Raw genomic sequence first — 18,242 nt, forward strand, 5'->3', positions numbered from 1 at the left:
TGAATCTCATTGAGCCGAAATTCGGATCTACATTGACAACAACTTTTGAGAGCAGCTCGGTGACAAGAACTTTGAGCAGTACACCATGAAGTTTTGCCAAAAGAAGACCAGTAAATCGGCTATACTGTTTATGATTTCTTCTCTTTAGTTTATCTTATTTTGCAATGTGACTTCCTGTGAATTGAAAATGAGGATGAGAGACACGAAACGTGGGATTTCTCAGCGTTCCTTTTACCACCGTGATGAGACATCGTGAACTTGAAATCACCGTTTATGACTAATGGTAGGTGATGTGGGTGAGAAGAATTTTGAGATTGAGCATCATATTTTTAGGGAATGGGGGAAGAGAATGGCATGTATCAAAGTAGAGAGAGAAAGAAAATAGTGTAACTGAATAACGTATTTAGTGGCTTAGGGGTAGGAGGTAACCAAAATTAGATATTTTGCTATAAACATTAAAAGGTATCTATAGAATATAATTTTTAAATGATATTTATTTAAAATAAATAAGGTGTTAACATTTTCTATAGGATGTAAAAATTCCTTTATTGATTCACTGAACACAAGTGTAAAACGCAGTTTGACGCTTCCGACGGGTTCATTACAAGCAGTTCCTTTTTTCTTTTTCTTTTTTTCTAAAAAATGGTTTTACATGTTTTTATTTTACACGCCCTCTAACAAAATACTCACGCTATTCACTTTTAGTTATCACATATTCTAAATTTTTTTTATTTTTACTTATCATTTTTTGCATATCAAGAGAAAAATAATTTATTTTTTCTGTTTTGTCCTTACCACTAATTACTTATTCCAAATTATTTTCCCAAATCCATTAAGACTATAGACCAATTAATATGGGTATTACGGTAAATTATGCACTTTATTTATTATTTTTTAAGAAGTGTGCAAAATCAATAGTAGATAAGTAAAAATGAACCGAGGGAGTAATAATTAGGAGGTATTTTTGATTATTTTACTCTTATTTATGTCTTATTGATATTTGAACAATCATAATATTACCCCATAATTGAGATGTTTGTAGTTTTCAAAAATAATTACTACTAAAGGTAAAATAGGAAAAAATTATTAAGTTTGTCTTGAACTTCAAAAATCATAAATAATTTGAGATAATTATTTTTGGAAATCACGACAAATAATTTGAGATGGATGGAGTAATAAAGACCAAAAATGCTTTATTTGTTGGTCTGCTTATAAGTTGGTCAAACACTATTTGTTGTTTATTATGTATTTAATAAATACCAAAAATGCTTTCTTACAATTATGTAAACTTTGAACTTTATGTTACTTGCTCCAATGGACTATTATTGATTTTTAGTTCTAAATTCTTTTATATAATATTGATTTATTTTTTTCTGAATAATATTTCTCTCAAACCAACCAAACACTGAAAAATATTTTCAGGTGGAAGCATTTTTCAAGATAATTTTTTTTATGGAAAATAAATATTATGATTACAACCACATTCTTTAATCATCTATATCTATATTATATTAAAAGGAGGGTAGTGAAGCATGAGGTTAAGCCAAGTGACATATTGAGAAAATATCACTTGGCACATTTAAATAGAATCTAAAAGCTAAATCTATTCTATATATCTAAATCTATATTTATGTCATATGCAGATCCATTCTTCAATTTTTGTCACGACCCAGAATCCCCATCTTCGGGACCGTGATGACTACTAGTATTTCACTTGTAGGCAAGTCAACGTAAGCTATATCTATTACTCATTTTTAGCAATTTCCAAATTAAATGAAAATAATACAGCCGAATAGTCTGAAATATGACAATAAACTAATAAGTGACAAAATTCAATTACAAATCCCGAGACTGGTGTCACGAATACATGAGCATTTAGAAAACTACAAATAATGGTTTGAAATAAACATAACTGTCTGAATAAAAATAAATAGCTAAAACGAAGTAGGTGGATGTCGTGCACCTAGACCTCAAGTCTCCTCATATAGCTAGATCCAAGCAAGTCTACTGAATGCCGCTGGAACCAACTCCAAAATCTGCACAATAAGTGTAAAGTATAGTATGAGTACAACCAACCCCATGTACTCTATAAGTGCCGAGCCTAACCTTGACGAAGTAGTGACGAAAGCAAGGCGGGCCAACAAGGAAGGAAAACACAAAACAAAAGTAAGTTAATTAATTTATGAAAAGAACTCAATCATCGTAGTCGAAGATCCTAGAATAACTGATATCATAATTTCATGTAAAAATCTTAGAAATCAACACAATAACATCAACGAAAACAACATACACAATTCATTGCGGCGCGCAACCCGATCCTACCATACACACACGGTCTCCCTTATTTTCCCATAGCATCATTTATCAATATCAAGAATCACATATAAAAATCTGTTGTGGCGTGCAATCCGATCCCACCATATCTTCTTAATCAATGCCCTAATCCTCCTTTATTTCACCATAATTTATCAATATCAAGCATTCCGTATACAACTATTGCGACGCGCAACCCAATCCCACCATATCATTATAATCAATATCAAAATCCTTCCTTATTTTACCATATCACAGCCGTTGCGGCATGCAACCCGATCCATAAATATTGCCAATAAAAGAAATCAATTCAATAGTTCAATTTATAAGAATCTCCACAATTAAGGAATATGAAAGCAAAGCAATAAAGGAACCATGTACCAATCAAATGAATGCTATAAATAATACAAAAGTAATAAAACAAGTCAAGCATTTGATAATTAAGATGTGCAAATAAGATAATTAAGGCAAGTAGTAATTAATCACAGAGTCATGAAAGGAACGAACAATTTAAAACAAGAATAATTAATGACAAGTAACAAATTACGACATAGAAAACAATTAAAGCATATAACAGTTAAGGTATAGAAATAATTCATGAAATACGAGAAACACATGGAAACAATCATTTTGACGGCGTATATATACTCGCCATCTCGCATATATGCCATTACACACGTAATTCACATAGTAAATAGTTCAAGGGTTCCTAATTCCCTCAAATTAAGGTTAGACCCAACACTTACCTCTATAACGACCCGATCCGTCGTTTTAAAATTAACGCCCTGATCCCCTATTAACTGCATTCCCCATATTTGTTTCTGCTATTGTGAGTTTCCGGGAGGATTTAATTGGAGTTTCAGAGAGTTTTGGAACACTTAGTCCCTAAAAGAGAGCTTAAGCTTTAGAATTTGGACCGTAGTCGGAGCAGTGTGAAGATAGCCTTGGAATAGAGTACCGTCGGTTCGGTTGGCTCCGTTGGGTGATTTCGGGCTTGGGGATGTGTTCGGATTGTGTTTTGGAGGTCCGTAGCTTATTTAGGCTTGAAATGTCGAAAGTTAAATTTTTAAAGTTTCCGGTTCGATAGTGAGATTTTGATCTAAGGGTCTGAATGGAATTCCGGAAGTTGGAGTAGCTCCATAGTGTTGAATGTGACGTGTGTGCAAAATCTTAGGTCATTCTGATGAGGTTTGATAGACTTTTTGATCAAAAGCGGAATTTGAAGTTTTGGAAATCCTTAGGCTTCGATTGGAGAGAATTTTGTGGTTTTAGCGTTGTTTGATGTGATTCAAAAGTTGGAATAGGGTGAATTTCGGGTGCTTAACGGAAGTTGAATTGGACTTAGGAGAAAAATGAAGTTGGCTGAACCTGTCATAATCACACCTGCGTGTTTTGGACCGCAGAAGTGGTAGGAGAACCGCAGGTGGAGTCTGAGTCATTTTGGGATTTGACTGCAGATGCGGCCCAGGCATCGCAGAAGTGGCATCCCATCTGCGGAAAGGAAGTCGCAGGTGCGAAAATCCCCATTTAATGAAAAGTCGCAGGTGCGACTTGGTCTTCGCAGAAGCAGGAATAAGATATTTCGAGGGTTTGAAATCAAAAGTTAGAAAATCGATTTGGAGCTCGGGTGAGGGAGATTTTGGGAGGATTTTGAATAGGAAATCAGTGGGTAATGATTCCTAATCCCTTTCTAGTTGTATTCCTATAATCTAATCTTAGTTTTGTCATTTAATTTCGGATTTGGGATGAAAATTAAGGAAAAGTTCTTAGGCCTAATTTTGGGGTTTTGATCTAGATTTTGATGTCGGATTGGAATAATTTTGGTATAAATGAACTCGTGAGAGTATAAGGATTCTGAATTTGTAAATTTTACTCGATTCCGAGACGTGGGCTCGGGGGCATTTTGGTCATTTTTCCTAATTTTGCATACTAGCTTAGAATTAATTAGTGGAATCAGTTACTTGAAGTTATATTTACATTATGCAATTGATTTGAATAGATTTGGGACATTCGGAGTCGAGTACTCGTGACAAGAACGTGGTATTGAGTTGATTGAGCGGGTTCGAGGTAAGTGGCTTGCCTAACCTTGTGTGGGGAACTCCCCTTAGGATATGGTATTGTTGATATTTGAAATGCCTTGTACATGAGGTGACAAGTGCGTACTTGTGCTAATTATTGAAAATCATGTTTCAGTAAGTAACTATAATTGTGTTTCCTTTCCTCTTTATACTACTTGCACTTTAAGCCTGCTGTTAGCTTAGGGAAGCATGTCTAATTGACTTAATTGCTTTACGTGCTTAAACTGCCTTATTTGGATTATGTGCAGCATGCTAGGTTAGAAATATCTATTTTGCCTTGGTATGAAATTTGAATTGAATTGAGTATTTTTCGTGTTGCTGCTGTGTGTTTACTTTGGGACTACAGATTTGTATTCCAGGAGATCCCCTGCACATATATTGATTTGGACTGTAGTGTAGGATACTGAGAGATCCCCAGCACGTATATTGAGGATACTAAGAGATCCTCAGGATACCAAGATATCCCCAACACATATATTGGGGATACTAAGAGATCCTTGGGATACCGAGAGATTCCCAGCACATATATTGAGGATACTAAGAGATCCTCGGGATACTAAGAGATCCCCGGTTGTTATCTCTGTATTGAGCTGTATTCCTTCTGTGATTATTTTGTCTCTCATATAGTCGTTGTTATTCTTATTATCCTGTATTACTTCATACTATTAGCATTTAATTATATTGTCATATTCTATATTGTTTTACCTTATTTTTCAGCTATAATCAGTAGGGCATTGACCTTCGTCATCACTACTCGACCGAGGTTAGTCTTGACACTTATTGAGTACCGCTGTAGTGTACTCATTCCCTTTCTACGCATATATTTCAAGTGTAGATCTAGGTACTTCGACTCAGTCCTACTACCCTTGAGGCAAGGCGATTCTCCAGAGACTTCATGGTATATCTTCCGCATCCGCAAACCGAGGAGTCCCTTTCCATTCTCTCTTATAGTTTTAGCCCTTCTGTATTTATCTTGATTTAGACATTCTGGAGTTAGAGCACAATGTAGTATTCATAGCTTGTGATTTCATGAGATTCCGGGTTTTAGGAAATGTAGTTTCAGTACGAGAGTTGTATTGTATATGCCGAGCGACATCTTTAAACCTTCATTATGTTTATTCCGCAGTTTTTAATTGTTTTATCGATTGTTTTCCCTTTTCCGCAAATTGTTAGGCTTACCTAGTCGTAGAGACTAGGTGCCGTCACCATAGTTCACGGAGGGCGAACTGGGTCATGACAAGTTGGTATCAGAGCTCTAGGTTTATAGGAGTCCTGAATCACAAGCAGATTTATTAGAGTCTCGCGGATCGGTACGAAGGCGTTTGTAGTTATCTACGAGAGGCTATGTAACCGCTAGGAAAAATTTCACTTCATTCGATTTCCCTATCGTGCGAGATTTTTGACATCACAATCCTAAACCTCTGTCTTCCATTCTCTCACAAATGGTGAGGACACGTGCTATCAGAGGTGACCAGACACCCGCGTCCCCTACGAGAGCCGTTAGAGGTCGAGGCCGGGGTAGAGACCGAGAACGCACATGCAGCGCAGCCAAGGCACCCGCGCGAGCTGTTGTAGAGGAGCCATCAGCAGTTCTAGCTGGAGCCCAGGTGCCTGATACACCTACTGCTACTACTACTCCAGCATTTTAGGAGAACTTAACACAGTTCCTGAGCATGTTTGGTACATTGGTTCAGGCGGGATTGATTCAAGTTGTACCAACTACTTCACAGATCGGGGAAGGGACCCAGACTTCCACCGCCCCCACTCTAGAGTAGAGAGTTTGTATTGGTTAGGTTCCAAGTGTCATGGCGACACTACCTGTGGTCCCAGTTCAGCGGGTGGTGAGGATCTCTCGCCGAGTGGAGGACAGGTGGGTCCAAGAGAGAGAGAGGACATACGAGGTCAGGAGGGAGAGTATAGGGAAGCGAGGAGACCTCGTAGACTGGAGAGACCCACTGGTCTTTATTTTGGAGGAAGAGTACGACATGGTAGAGGTTTTGTGGGTCAGCTAGCTTAGTTTGCGTCTCAGGCTTCACACATTGTTTTAGGTGTTTAGGGGTCTTAGAGTACCCGTACCACACAGTTCCCACTTCCACATCAGCCGTGAGGTTATTTTGAGTGTGGTGACATACGCTATGTGGTAAGGTATTGCCCTAGACTAGGGAGGGGTGCACCTCCACAGACTTCTCAGCCATAGCGTGCCCCGCAAAGTTCTTAGGCTATGGTTACATCTCCAGTTTCTACCCCACCTGCTTAGCCAGCTAGAGGTGGAGGTCGGGGAGGTAGAGGTCGCCCAAGGAGGGGAGGCTAGGCCAGATATTATGCCTTTCCTGCCCATACTGAGGTCGTCGCATCCGATTCTGTCATCACAGGTATTGTCCTAGTTTGTCATAGAGATGCATCAGTTTTATTTGATCCAGGATCCACCTATTCTTATGTGTCTTCTTAATTTGCCCCGCATTTGGGTGTGTCTCGGGATTCTTTGAGTTCCCCTATTTATGTTTCTACTCTTGTGGGAAATTCTCTTGTTGTGGACCGCATTTATCGGTCGTGTATGGTTGCTCTTAGTTGTTTTGAGACCAGAGCCGATTTATTATTGCTCAGCATGGTAAATTTTGATGTTATCTTGGGCACGAACCGGTTGTCGCCCCATTATGCTATTCTTGATTGTCACTCCAAAACTGTGACACTGGCTATGCCAGGTGTACCGTGAGTAGAGTGGATGGGTACCTTAGATCATACTTTCAGTAGAGTTATTTCATTCCTTAAGGCTCAATGTGTGTTGAGAAGGGGTGTGATGCGTACCCAGCTTATGTGAGAGATGTCAGTATTGATACCCCTACAGTTGATTCTGTCCCAGTAGTACAGGATTTTTCTGATGTTTCTAGCTGATTTTTCGGGCATGCCGCCCGATAGAGATATTGATTTTGGCATTGATCTATTGCCGGGCACTCAGCCCATTTCTATTCCTCCGTATAGTATGGCTCCTCCTGAGTTGAAGGAGTTGAAGGATCAGTTACAGGAATTGCTTGATAAGGGTTTTATTCGGTCCAATGTATTACCTTGGGGGTGCTCCTGTATTGTTTGTGAAGAAAAAAGATGGTTCTATGCATATGTGCATTGATTATCGCCAGTTGAACAAAGTTACAGTGAAGAACCGGTATCCTTTGCCTCGTATTGATGATTTGTTTGACCAGTTACAAGGTGCACAAGTGTTTTCTAAGATTGACTTGCGCTCAGGTTGCCATCAGTTGAAGATTAGGGAGCCAGATATCCCGAAGACTGCTTTCTAGACTCGGCATGGTCATTACGAGTTCCTCTTTATGTCATTTGGGCTGACCAACGCACCAGCAACCTTCATGCATTTGATGCACAGATATCTTGACTCATTCGTCATTGTCTTTATTGGTGATATTCTGGTGTACTCCCGGAGTTGGGGAGATCATGAGTATCACCTGAGGACAATGCTTCAAACTTTGAGGGAAAAGAAGTTATATGCAAAGTTCTCGAAATGTGAGTTTTGGTTGGATTCTGTGGCATTCCTAGGCCACGTGGTATCAAGTGAGGGTATTCAGGTGGATGCGAAGAAAGTGGAAGTAGTGGAGAGTTGTCCTAGACCATCTTCAGCTACAGAGATCCATATTTTTCTTGGCTTGGCGGGTTATTACCGCCAATTTGTTGAGGGGTTTTCATCTATTACAGCCCATATGACTAGGCTGATCCAGAAGGGTGCTTCATTCTAGTGGACAAAAGAGTGTGAGGCAAGCTTTTAGAAGTTCAAGACAGCTTTGACTACAGCCCCAGTTTTGATATTACCTACAGGTTCGAGGTCTTATACTGTCTATTGTGATGCCTCGAAGATTGGCCTTGGAGCGGTATTGATGCAAGACGGTAGGGTGATTGCCTACGTGTCCAGACATTGAAGGTACATGAGAAGAATTATCTTGTCCATGATCTCGAGTTAGCTGCTATTGTTTATGCCTTGAAGATCTGACGTCATTATTTGTACGGTGTGCATTGTGAGATTTATACTGATCACCGGAGTTTGCAACATCTGTTCAAGTAGAAGGATCTTAATTTGCATCATAGGAGGTGATTAAAGCTGCTGAAGGACTATGATATCACTATTTTGTATCACCAGGGCAAGGCCAGTGTGGTGGCCGATGCTTTGAGTCGCCGGGCAAAGAGTTTGGCTTATTTACCAGCAGCGGAGATGCCCATGGCGATGGATGTTCAGGCCTTAGCCATCCAGTTTATGAGCTTCGATCTTTCGGAGCCCAGTCGGGTTCTAGCTTGCGTGATTTCTCGGTCTTCCTTATTTGATCGTATCAGAGAACGTCAGTTTGGTGACCCTCATTTGCTTGTCCTCAAGGATAAGGTTCTGCACGGTGATGATATAGATGTGACTATTGGTGATGACGAGGTATTGAGGATGTAGGGTTGGGTATGTTTACCCAATGTTGTTGGGCTTTAGGAGTTGATTCTAGAGGAATCCCAGTATTCCATTCATCTAGGTGCCGCGAAGATGTACCAAGATTTGAGGCAGCACTATTTGTGGAGGCAGATGAAGAAAGATATAGTTGAGTTTGTAGCTCGGTGTCTCAAATGTCAGCAGGTGAAGTATGAGCACCAGAGACTGGGTGGGTTGCTTCAGCAGATAGAGATTCCAGAGTGGAAGTGGGAGAGGATCACCATGGACTTCGTAGCTGGACTCCCACAGACCTTGAGAAAGTTCAATGCCATTTAGGTGATTATGGATCAACTGACCAAGTCCGCGCACTTCATTCTTGTATGTACTACCTATTCTTCGGAGCGGTTGACAAAGATTTATATCCGGGAGACTGTTCATCTGCATGGTATTCTAGTTTCCCTCATTTTAGATAGAGGTACTCAGTTCACATCACAGTTCTAGAGGGCCGTACAACATGAGTTGGGTACTCAGGTGGAGTTGAGTACTACATTTCACCCTCAGACAGACGGACAGTCCGAGCGCACTACTCAGATTCTTGAGGATATGCTTTATGCGTGTGTGATTGAGTTTGGAGGGTCTTGGGATCAATTCTTTCCATTGGCGGAGTTTGCCTACAACAACAGCTATTAGTCCAGCATTCAGATGGCACCGTATGAGGCTTTATATGGTAGGCAGTGTAGATCCCTGGTGGGTTGGTTTGAGCCGGGTGAGGCTAGATTATTGGGCACAGACTTGGTTCAAGATGCTTTGGAGAAGGTTAAGGTGATTCAAGATAGACTCCGTACAGCCCAGTCCAGACAGAAAAGTTACACGGACCAGAAGGTTTGTGATGTTTCCTATATGGTTGGAGAACGGGTTCTGCTTCGGGTTTCGCCTATGAAGGGAGTTATGAGATTTGGGAAGAAAGGGAAGTTGAGTCTGAGGTTTATTGGTCCTTTTGAGATATTGAGACGTGTAGGAGAGGTTGCTTATAAGCTTTCCTTACCTCCCATCTTGGCAGGAGTTCATACGGTATTTCATATTTCGATGCCCGGAGGTGTCACGGTGATCCCTCACACGTGTTGGATTTCAGTTCAGTTGGACAAGGATCTATCTTATGTTGAGGAGCCAGTGGCGATATTGGATAGGCAGGTTCTGAAGCTGAGGTCAAGGAACATTGCATTAGTGAAGGTTCAGTGGCAGGGTCAGCCGGTCGAGGAGGCGACCTAGGAGACCAAGTAGGATATGTGCAGCCGTTACCCTCATCTTTTCACTATTTCAGGTATGTCTCTATGATCGTTCGAGGACGAACGAATATTTAAGTGTAGGAGGATGTAACGACCCGGCCGGTCATTTTAAGAATTAACGCCTCGATCCCTCTATTAACTTCATTTCCCGTGTTTGTTTCTACTATTGTGAGTTGCCAGGAGGATTTAATTGGAGTTTCGGAGAGTTTTGGGACACTTAGTCTCTAAAAGAGAGCTTAAGCTTTAGAATTTGGACCGTAGTCGGAGCAGTGTGAAGACAGCCTCGGGATGGAATTCCATCAGTTCCGTTAGCTCTGTTGGGTGATTTCGGGCTTAGGGGCGTGTTCGGATTGTGTTTTGGAGGTCCGTAGCTTATTTAGGCTTGAAATGCCAAAAGTTAAATTTTTGAAGTTCTCAGTTCGATAGTAAGATTTTGATCTAAGGGTCGGAATGGAATTTCGAAAGTTGGAGTAGCTCCATAGTGTTGAATGTGACGTTTGTGCAAAATTTCAGGTCATTCGAACGAGGTTTGATAGACTTTTTGATCAAAAGCGGAATTTAAAGTTTTGGAAATCCTTAGGCTTGGATTGGAGAGCGATTTGTGGTTTTAGCGTTGTTTGATGTGATTCGAAGGTTGGAATAAGTTTATATGATGTTTTAGGATTAGTTGGCAGGTTTGGTTGAGGTCACGGGGGCCTCGGGTGAGTTTCGGGTGCTTAACGGAAGTTGAATTGGACTTAGGAGAAAAATGAAGTCAGCTGAACCTGTCGTAATCGCACCTGCTTGTTTTGGACCGCAGGTGCGGCACCGCAGAAGCGGTAGGAGGACCATATGTGCGGTTTCAGGCATTTTGGGATTTGATTGCAGATACGACCCAGGCACCGCAGAAGCGGCACCGCATCTGCGGAAGGGAAGTCGTAGGTGCGGAAATCCCCGTTTAATGAAAATTCACAGGTGCGACTTGGTCTTCGTAGAAGCGGGACCGCAGAAGCGGATTTACTGGGAAGAAATAAGATATTTTGAGGGATTGAAATCAAAAATTAGAAAATCGATTTGGAGCTTGGGTGAGGGCGATTTTGGGAGGATTTTGAAGAGGAAATCAGTGGGTAACGATTCCTAATCCCTTTCTAGTTGTATTCATATAATCTAATCTTAGTTTTGTCATTTAATTTCGAATTTGGGATGAAAATTGAGGAAAAGTGGAGAAAAGTTCTTAGGCCTAATTTTGGAGTTTGATTTAGATTTTGATGTCGGATTGGAATAATTTTGGTATAAATGAACTCGTGAGAGTATGAGGATTCTGAATTTGTAAATTTTACCCGATTCCGAGATGTGGGCCCGGGGGCATTTTGGTCATTTTTCCTAATGTCGTATACTAGCTTAGAATTAATTAGTGGAATCAATTACTTGAAGTTATATTTACATTATGCAATTGATTTGAATAGATTTGGCCTATTTGGAGTCGAGTACTCGTGGCAAGAACGTGGTATTGAGTTGATTGAGTGGGTTCGAGGTAAGTGGCTTACCTAACCTTGTGGGGGAACTCCCCTTAGGATATGATATTGTTGATATTTGAAATGCCTTGTACGTGAGGTGACGAGTGTGTACTTGTGCTAATTGTTGAAAATCATGTTTCATTCAGTAAGTATAATTGTGTTTCCTTTCCTGTTTATACTACTTGCACTTTAAGCCTGCTGTTAGCTTAGGGAAGCATGTCTAATTGACTTAATTGCTTTACGTGCTTAAACTGCCTTATTTGGATTATGTGCAGTATGCTAGGTTAGAAATATCTATTTTGCCTTGGTATGAAATTTGAATTGAATTGAGTATTTTTCGTGTTGCTGCTGTGTGTTTACTTTGGGACTACGGATTTGTATTCCGGGAGATCCCCTGCACATATATTGATTTGGACTGTAGTGCGGGATACCGAGAGATCCCCAGCATGTATATTGAGAATACTAAGAGATCCCCATCACATATATTGAGGATACCAAGAGATCCCCAGCACATATATTGAGGATACTAAGAGATCCTCGGGATACCAAAAAGATCCCCAGCACATATATTGAGGATACTAAGATATCCTTAGGATACCGAGAGATCCCCAACACACGTATTGAGGATACTAAGAGATCCTCAGGATACTGAGAGATCCCCGGTTGTTATCTCTGTGTTGAGCTGTATTCCTTCTGTGATTATTTTGTCTCTGCTATAGTCGTTGTTATTCTTATTATCCCGTATCACTTCATACTGTTAGTATTTAATTATATTGTTGTATTCTATACTATTTTACCTCGTTTTTCAGCTATAATCAGTAGGGTCCTGACCTTCCTCGTCACTACTCGACTGAGGTTAGGTTTGGAACTTACTGAGTACCGATGTGGTGTACTCATGCCCTTTCTGTGCATGTTTTTCATGTACAGATCTAGGTACTTTGACTCAGTCCTACTACCCTTGAGGCGAGTCGATTCTCCAGAGACTTCAAGGTATATCTGCCGAGAGCACAATGTAGTATTCATAGCTTGTGATTTCATGAGATTCCGGGTTATGGGAAATGTAGTTTCAGTTTGGGAGTTGTATTATATATGCCGAGCGGCATCTTTAAACCTTCATTATGTTTATTATGCAGTTTTTAATTATTTTATCGGTTGTTTTCCCCTTTTTTGCAAATTGTTAGGCTTACCTAGTCGTAGAGACTAGGTGTCGTCACGATAGTTCACGGAGGGCGAACTGGGGTCGTGACAACCTCGCTCAACAACCAAATCATAGCTCAACCGAGGCCTTCCTCTAAAATTTGCCTCCAAACCAATCGAATCTAATCAAAATCGACTTAAAATCATCAAACAATGCTAGAGAAATCAATTACATCACATAAAGCAAAGATCTTTACATTTTCCCCAAAAAGTCAACCCTGGAATCGTTTGGTCAAAACTCGAGATTCAGACCAAAGCCCAATTACCCATTTACCCTCGACCCCGATTATGTGATTAGTTCGAAATACGATCTCAATTTGAAGTCTAAATCTCAATTTTACAAAAATTCTCAATTCTACCCAAATCCCTAATTTCTACCATGAAAGAACATAGATTAATGGCTAGAAATCAATGGGCGCTGATGGAAATTGAAGAAAATGAGTTAAAATATACTAACCTACGAAGTGGGGATGAAATTCCTTTTTAAAATTGCCTCTAGGCCGAGCTCTAATGTAAAGATGGTGAAAAATAGGTTAAATCCCGATTTCTAGAAGTCTTAAAGGCTGGGCGTCAGGTGTCTTTCGCGTTCACGAAGCACCTGATGCGTACGCGAAGAGCACTAGCTAAGAAGCCATCACGATCGCGGTCAACTCTTCGCGTTCTTTGCATTCGCGAAGGCTTGGGCCCCTTGCCTTCGCATTCGCGAGCCAACACCCCCGTTCGCATGGAGTCACTGCCCAGCTCTCCTAAGAACCCAACAAAGTTTCGCGTTCACGAGGCACGGTCACATTAATGAAGAGTAAGCTCCCCTCCACTTCGCGTTCGCGACTAGTACCTCGCGTTCGCAAAGAATAACTCTGCCCCAATACCAATTTTCCTTTAGCGATCGCGAAGCACAAAACACCAAACATCAGATATCAACAAAAACAACAGATGTCTAAGTCCAAAAATCACTCTGTAACCTATTCGAAACTCACCCGAGCCTCTCGGGCTCCAAACCAAACATGCACACAAATGTAATAACATTATATGAACTTTCTCGCGTGATTAAAACACCAAAATGACACCTATAACTCCGAACCAACCATCAAAATAAATGATATTTTCAAAGAAACTTAAGAACTTTCAAATTTACAACCGGGCGTCCGAATCACGTCAAATCAACTTTATTTTGCATAAAATTTTGGAGACAAGTCATAAATAGTGAAATGAACCTATACCAGATCTCAAAATTGAAATTCGAACCCGGTAGCAATAAAGTCAACCTACGGCCAAACTTAGGAATTCTTTAAACCTTCAAATTATTAGTTTTCAATAAATCACATTAAACCAAGTTAGGGACTTCCAAATTTAATTCCGGACATATGCCCAAGTCCCAAATCACGATACGGATCTATCGGGACCATCAAAATACGAATCTGGCCCGTTTATACAAAATATTGAACGTAGTCAACTCAAATCATTTTCAAGGCTAAATGTCACATTTTCTTTAATTTTTCACATACAAATTTTTTAGAAAAAAGACACGGGCTATGCACGTAACTCGAAGAATTCTAAACGGAGCTATTCGAGGTCTCGGAATACAAAATAAAGTCTAAAACTCAAAATGACCTATCGGGTCATCACAATTTTCCTTCTGTATTAGCTAAAAATATTGAAGTGAAAAAATAATTAAAAAGTTATAATAACAAAATAATAAAATATATAAAAAGATGTAGCTTAAGATAAACGATGAATATTTTTACTTTGGGGAAAGTTAAAAATTAAATAAAGTGAATAAATTTACTTGGATATAAAGGATTTGATGCCTTTGAAAATTGAAAAAATTTCAAGTAGTATTTTGTTTTACATAAAATACAAAATTATTTACAAGGTAAGAAAAAATTAAATAATATTATTATATATATATATATATATATATATATATATATATATATATATATATATATATAGTCACGACCCCAAAACCAACCCACTCGTGATGACGCCTATCATAGAACTAGGTCAGCCGACACATTCCCAAAATAGTTCAACGTTTCATTTAAAAACTTAAAAACAACCTTTTCAACTGAAATTCCATATAAGATATAAAATCGAAAACCAAAATATGAAAAATAAAAGCCCGACTCGGGTGTCACTAAGTCATGAGCAATACTACAATCGTTCCGAAATATAACAAGACCAAAATAGTTTGAAAGTAGCCAAAATGTACTAGAAGGACGATAAAGAAGGAGAAAGGCGGGACTGCGAACGTCAAGTAGCTACCTCGCTATCTCCGATGAAATCCGCGTCTGGAATAGTCAACAGCCGCTACCGTGGCCTGAGATACCTGGATCTGCACACAAGGTGCAGGAGGTAACATGAGTACACCAACTCAGTGAGTAACAAGTCCAAACTATGGACTGACAGGTAGTGACGAACTAAACCTCAACAGGTAAACACAATTAAACTGTACAGTAAAGTAGGCATGCTTGCAGTTCAAGTATTTGGCTCAACAGTAAGTAATACAAATCTGAACAATATGAAGTATAAAGCTCAGTGTAACGACCCGACTGGTCTTTTTGCTTTCTAGAACCATGTTCCCTTAAATAAGACTTTCCGTACTTGCTTTTACTGATTTACGACTTGCGGGGATGGTTGGTTTGGGATTTGGAAGAGTTTGGATAGAATCGGAACACTTAGTTCCTGAAGACCCTGAATCATAATGGGCACAACTGGTGCCTGAGCTGGTGCTACTAGAGCATGCATAACTAGGACCTGATCCTGAACTGGGGCGCCTGGTGGATCTGCAGGTGCTGCCCAGCTACTGTGCAGGCCACACCCTTGCCCCTACATTGACCATGATGGCATCCTCGGCCTCTAGTAGCCACAACTGGTGGTATTGGTGGTCATCCATCCTGACCAGTAGCGCGTGTCCTCACCATCTATGAGAGAATAGAATAACAGAAGTTTAGTACTCGGATCAACAGATTTGCACGATACCAACTTGCTCATGACTCGTGAGACCTATGTAACCTAGGCTCTGATACCAACTTATCACGACCCTAAACCCAAACCCAGTCGTGATGGCGCCTCTCGTGAAGACAAAACCAGCCGACACAAACCCCTAATAAAATTAACAAATAACAATTCATAATTAGGTCATTAATAATGATAAATCCCATAATAGAGTGAAATATATCAACTGTGGAAAAACAAACACAACCCGATATCGGGGTGTCACCAGTCATGAGCATCTAACATAGTCTAAGAGTGTGAAAGAGTTTATACAATCTATTACATAACTAGGACAAGGAAAATAAAATAGGAGGGAGAAACACTGGGCTGCGAACGTCGAGCAGTTACCTAGTGGACTCCGAATAGCCTGCTGAGCAATTAACCCTCACTGGCGGGACATGAAGCTCTTGAATCTGCATACAGGGTGCAGAGAGTAAAGTGAGTACTCCAACTTAGTGAGTAATAACAATAAATGAAGACTGAATGATAATAAATCACGTAAAAATACAACAACATGCTATAAAGAAGCAGAGTAAAACCAAATAAACGCAATAAAATAGTGAAATCTTATAAAACATCTTGGTTTAGAATAAGGTTCTTTAAAACACCTTTTCAACAGTTAAACAAGTAAATGAAAAGCAGCTAGAAAAGATAAACACATAAAATCCGCCCCTCGGACACAATGTCAATAGAATCAGCCCCTCGGGCAAGAACACGGAACAACACCAGCCCCTCGGGCTATGTCTCATATCACAATGGGTACCTGCGCTCACTGGGGGTGTACAGACTCTAGGAGAGGCCCCTTACGGCCTAAGCGTAATATCAATCCATCTCATGGCATAATCAATAGGCTCTCGGCCTCATATCAAGCCACCTCGTGGCGTACAACTCAAGCTCTCGGCCTCATAATCATAATCAGTACAACACTACTGTGGCATGCATCCCGATCCCATAATAATCCTCACAACACAGGCCCTCGGCCCTACTCAGTCAAAAATCTCTAAAATCCACCCGGGCACAGTAAATATGATGCTCAGTCCAAAATATCATTTAAAGTGTTAAAACAAAGTAAACATGACTGAGTTATGAAAACAGTATAATATAGCATGACTGAGTACAGTTATAAATCAAAATAGTGAGAAAATAGAAGTAAAAATCCCCTAAGGGTTCAAATAGTTGGCACGGGGCCCAAATATGGCATTCAGCCCAAAACATGATGATAACAAACAACTTTCAATCAAATACATGGTAAAACAATCATTCGGGATGGACTAAGTCACAATCCCCAATGGTGCACAGCCCCACGCTCGTCATCTAGCGTGCGCGTCACCTCAATATAGCACAACGATGTGTAATCCGGGGTTTCATACCCTCAGGACAACATTTACAATCATTACTCACCTCAATCCAGTCCAAACTCTAGCCCACGACGCCTTTGCCCCTCGAATCAGCCTCAACTCACGTCGAATCTATCCAAAAATTAGAATCACGATGTTAAAATATGCTAAGGGAACGAAGCCCATGCGAAAATAATCAATTTATAACATAATTCCCAAAATTAACCAAACCCCGACCCCTGGGCCCACGTCTCGGAATTTGATAAAATTTACATAAATAGATTTCTTATCTCCCCACGAGTTCATACATATCAAAAGTCCCAAAATCCGACCACAAATAGCCCCTCAAATCCTCAAGTCAAGGTCTCCAATACCAAGCCCTAATCCCCAGTTTTTTTAACCCTTAATTTCCATTAATTTCAAGCCAAATTAGTGAAATGATGCCATGAGATCGATTATTAGGTTCAAAAATCTTACCTGCAGACGTTATCCCTTGAATCCCTCTTCAAAATGGCTTCCCCAAGCTCAAACCCAAATAAAAATGGTGTAGAACAACTCAAAATTCGCGAAGGGGAGTCTATATACATTCTGGCCCAGAAAAATTGCACCTGTGGCCAAAAACCCGCTCCTATGGTCCCGTTTCTGCGGTCTATACCACCGCACCTACGATTTTCACTTAATTGACCATTTCTGCATCTAAGAAGTATTGGGGAGAGGTGATCAGACAGGACATGGCGCGACTTAGGATTACTGAGGACATGGCCCTTGACAGGGAATTATGGAGGTCGAGCATTAAGGTTGTAGGTTAGGGGAAACTTGTGAATATTTCTACAGCACAATAGAGTGAGACTAGCCAGTTAGGAGTTAGACTAAGAATGTCATTGGTCGTCTATTGATGCAGGGCTTTACCTGCTAGTTGTACTATACCAACCATCTATTTCGTATTTCGTATTTTGTATTTCATATCTCTTATATTGCTGGTATTTTATTATGCATTTTTATGGTACTAATATATCGGCTCCTGTTGAGTTTTTGAGCCGAAGGTCTCCTGGAAACAACCTCACTACCCTTCGGGGTAGGGGTAAGGTCTGCGTACATATTACCCTCCCTAAACCCACTTGTGGGAT

The sequence above is a fragment of the Nicotiana sylvestris genome, chromosome 11 (genome assembly GCF_000393655.2).
Source record: "Nicotiana sylvestris chromosome 11, ASM39365v2, whole genome shotgun sequence".
Lineage (NCBI taxonomy): Eukaryota > Viridiplantae > Streptophyta > Magnoliopsida > Solanales > Solanaceae > Nicotiana > Nicotiana sylvestris.